Source organism: Gossypium arboreum, chromosome 7, assembly GCF_025698485.1.
Source record: "Gossypium arboreum isolate Shixiya-1 chromosome 7, ASM2569848v2, whole genome shotgun sequence".
NCBI classification, from domain to species: domain Eukaryota; kingdom Viridiplantae; phylum Streptophyta; class Magnoliopsida; order Malvales; family Malvaceae; genus Gossypium; species Gossypium arboreum.
In genome coordinates, this window is record NC_069076.1 from 80,840,347 (window position 1) to 80,845,044 (window position 4,698).

Consider the following 4,698-nt stretch of genomic DNA (forward strand, 5'->3'; position numbering starts at 1 on the left):
TCCTCTCTTGTTGATAAGGTGGCTGTTGAAAACCCTGAGGATTTTGTGGCTTTTGATTCCCTTGACCACCCTAGGAGAAATTTGGGTGGTTCCTCCAACCTGCATTATAAGTATTACTGTATGGGTTATTTTGAGATCTAAAGTTATTGTTACCCATATAGTTAACTTGTTCCTCTTCGGTTGTAGGATTGAAGGATTGATATTCTGTATGCACACCTCCTCCACTTGAGTCGCACCTCATTACTGGATGTACCTGCGTAGAACCAAGTAAACCATCAATCTTTTTATTAAGAAGTTTTACCTGATTTTATAGCATAGTAACTGAGTCGACATTATAAATGCCTGCTGTTTTTGTTGGCTTAGTCCTCATGACTTGCTATTGATAGTTATTTAGTGACATTTCTTCAATAAATTCATAAGCCTCTTAGGTGTTTTGTTATTGATGGTTCCTTCAGTAGCTGCGTTAATCATCTGTCTTGTCGAGGGATTCACACCATTGTAAAACGTTTGAACTTGCAGCCATAGAGGTAACCCATGGTGAGGGCACCTTCGTAATTGATCCTCGTATCTCTCCCATGCATCGTAAAGTGTTTCTAAGTCCATTTGCACAAAAGAAGAGATATCATTACGTAACTTAGCCGTTTTAGCCAGCGGAAAATATTTTAGTAAAAATTTTTCGATTATTTGTTCCCAAGTAGTGATAGACACTCGTGGTAAAGAGTTCAACCACTGTTCAGTGAAAAAGGGAATAACCGAAGGCGAATGGCATCATCAGAAATACCATTAATTTTGAAAGTGTCGCAAAATTCCAGAAAATTCGCCAAGTGAGTGTTGGGATCCTCATCCTGCAAACCATCAAACTGAACAAACTACTGTATCATCTGAATTGTGCTAGGTTTCAGTTTTAAATTAGTTGCAGCAATAGCAAGTCTAACTATACTTAACTCAGTTCCTGTTAAAGAAGGTTTAGCATAGTCATACATAGTATGTGGAGCAGGATTTTGATTAGCCGCAATTCCAGGAGGTAGCTGATTGCCTTGGTTTTTAGCCATCTCTTCGGTTGGGGGTTGAGTATCGTTTTCTTGTGTGTATCTTAAGCTTTGCCTTATTTCTTTTTGGTTTCTACGAACTGTGCGATCGATTTCTTCGTCAAAAAGTAATGGTCCTGACGGGTTTCTTCTAGTCATAAACTATAAAAACCTGCCAAGAGAAGGAAAAAGTAAATTAATAAATAATAACGATAATAAAATTAAATTAAAGAAAAATAAATGGCTAAAGTAATAAAAATTGAGCATTCTTAATATTTCAGTTCCCCGGCAACGGCGCTAAAAACTTGATCCCGAGGTTTCGTGATAGGTTTTAAATATTTATAATTACTCGTTCTTGAACTAACTATTATCGCGATGTAGGCAAGTGTACCTATCGAACAGTAGTATAGTTTTAGCAAGACCGGATTGTCGAACCCAAAGGAACTAAAAGTACTAGTAATGACTGTCTTTTTATTATCTAGCTTAAAAATAAAGAGGTTTTGTTTTAATTAACTAATTATCTAAACTAAGAACGCACAGAGAAAAGAATTGGAGAATTGTTGTTGGGGAAAATCGATTGACTTAAGACAATACCTAAGGAAAAATCCACCTAGACTTTACTTGTTATTCTGGCTCCGAATCGGACGATTTGTTCATTCAACTTGTTCCGTAGAGATCCCTAAGTTATTTTATTATCCCTATTCAAGACTAATAACGTCTAATCCCTAGATTGAATAACCGAGAATTTTGTCTACTTAACACTTTAGGGTTGCATTAACTCGATCTATGGATCCCCTTATTAGGTTTCACCCTAATCCGGCAAAATCTTGTCTCCCTATTTCTAGGCGCGCAATCAACTCCGCTTAATTGTGGCAAATGTACTCTTAGACAGGGTCTATTCCTCATCTGAATAAGAGCATGTCTTGAATCAGTATCATGGGATATCAAAACAATAATTAAGAATACATAATTAAGAACAAGTTAAATATTTATCATACGATTCAGAAAATAATAATAAGATTTGTCTTAAGTTTCATTCCCCTTAGGTATTTAGGGGTTTAGTTCATAACTAAATAAGAAAACATCTTAGAAGAATATAGAATACAAAACATAAAGAAAATCCAAAACTCCTGAACGGAAATTGAGGAGATGGATAAACCGACTTCTTTGGAGTAATTCCTTACCCCCTATTCTTCGTCTCCCTTTTCTTCCTCCTCTAGGGTGTATTTATAGGCTTTGGAATGCCTACAGGCCCTCAAAATTAGCCTTTTCCGAATTGGACTCAACTTGGGCTCGGCAGGGACACGCCCGTTTTCGATTACTTCAGGCCGTGTTCGAGCCTGCCAAATTGACATGGCCGTGTGGTCTGCCCTTGTGAATCGTGCTTCAATTTTGCCAAGTTAGCACGGCCGTGTGGTCTGCCCATGTGAGGAAGTCCAGGTCGTGTTGAGTTCGTACTTTGGCCCATTTTCTCTATTTTTGGCCCGTTTCTCGTTCCTTTCGCTCTCCTATGCTCTTCTAAGTATAAAACATGAAATTAAAGCATTAGGAGCATCAAATTCACCAATTCTAATGAGAAATCATCCATAAAATGCATTAAACATGGGGTAAAAATATGTATAAATTACGGTTTATCACCTATGTCTAGGCGTGCAAACAACTCTACTTAATTATGACAAATGTACTCTTAGACAGGGTCTATTCCTCCTCTGAGTAAGAGCTTATCTTGAATCAGTATCCTGAGATATCAAAACAAGAATTAAGAACACATAATTAAGAACAAGTTAAATATTTATCATACAATTTAGAAAATAATAACAAGATTCGTCTTAGGTTTCATTCCCTTTAGGTATTTAGGGATTCTTGTTCATAACTAAATAAGAAAACATCTCAGAATAATAAAGAATACAAAACATAAAGAAAACCCAAAACTCCTGAAGAGGAAATTGAGGAGAGATCTTCAGTCTTGATGATGAATCCGGCTTCTAAGATGGATCAATCGGCTTCCTAGGAGTAATTCCTTACTCCCTCTTCTGTGTTTCCCCTTTTCTTTCTCCTCTAGGGTGTATTTATAGGCTTTGGAATGCCTAAGAGCCCTCAAAATTAGCCTTTTCCGAATTGGACTCAACTTGGGCTCGGTAGGGACACGCCCGTGTGACATGCCCGTGTGCGATTACTTCAGGCCGTGCTCGAGCCTGCCAAATTGACACGGCCGTATGGTCTGGCCGTGTGAGGAGGTCTAGGCCATGTTGATTTCGTACTTTGGCCTATTTTCTCTGTTTTTGGCCTATTTCTCGTTTCTTTCGCTCTCCTATGCTCTCCTAAGTATAAAACATGAAATTAAAACATTAGGAGCATCAAATTCACCAATTCTAATGGGAAATCATCCATAAAATGCGTTAAACATGGGGTAAAAATATGTATAAATTATGGTTTATCAGCAGACTTAGTCAAATGATCTACGATAATCCATACAGAATCCTTTTTAGTAGGTGTTAAAGGTAATCCACTAACGAAATCCATCGTCATACGTTCTCATTTCCATAATGGAATCTTAACAGGTTGGAGCAAGGCCGAAGGTAACTGGTTCTCAGCTTTAACTTGCTGGAACGTCAGACAATGAGCAACGAAATCTGTTACCTCTCGTTTTAAACCTAACTACCAGTACAGTTCACGGAGGTCTCGATACATCTTATTTCCACTAGGATGCATAGCATAAGGGCTACTATGCATTCCCTCATAATATACTGTCTTAGATCGAAATCATTCGGTACACAAACCCGTCCTCAAAAACATAAAACCGCATTACTATTCAGCCCAAAATCAGAAGTACTACCACTCTTAACCTTACGAAAATGCAGAACCTGTGAATCATCCCCTAACTGTTTTTCCCGTCTCTGATCAATCCAAGTAGCCTAACTTGCAACTCGGCTAACAGGCTCTCATTCTCAAATAGAATTAGGCATGCAAACATTGCTATCAAATCAGACATTACTCTATGACTAAGAGCATTGGCCACCACATTGGCGTTATCAGGATGATACTCTATCGTACAGTCGTAATCCTTGAGTAGCTTAATCCTTTACGTTGCCTAAGGTTCAACTCTTTTAAAATAAGGAGGTACTTAAGACTCCTGTGATCGGTGTAGATAATACACCTTACACCATACAGATAATACCTCCAAATCTTTAAGGTAAAAACCACGACAGCCAACTTGAGATCATATGTTAGATAATTTCCTTCATATGACTTAAGCTGTCGGGACGCATAAGCCACAACCTTACCATTTTGCAAAATACACATCCCAAACTGACGTACGATGTATCACAGTAAACTACAAACTCTTTACCAGATTCAGGTTGTATCAGAACAGGAGCATGAGTCAGAACAGACTTGAGCTTCTCAAAGCTCGATTGTTGCACATCAGTCCACACAAAAGGAACATTCTTGCGTAGAAGCTTAGTTAGAAGAGCTGCAACAACAAGAACCCCTTAACAAACTGCCGATAATAACCTGGCAAATCTAGAAAACTGCGATTCTCAAAAACATTCTTAGGTTGTTTCTAATAAAATACAGCCTCAATCTTCTTAGGATCAACTTGGATCCCCTCAACAGAAACCACATGCCCCAAAAATGTTATTTCTCTTAACCAAAATTCACACTTGCTCAA

General features: G+C 38.1%; 1 non-coding gene across 1 annotated transcript; it reads left to right on the top strand.

Annotated features, from left to right (window-relative positions):
• Positions 1 to 529: 529 nt before the first annotated feature.
• On the top strand, positions 530 to 636 carry LOC128296247 (small nucleolar RNA R71). Its single transcript, XR_008286796.1, has one exon. It is a non-coding gene; the product is annotated as a small nucleolar RNA R71 (small nucleolar RNA).
• The last annotated feature ends 4,062 nt before the right edge of the window (positions 637 to 4,698 follow it).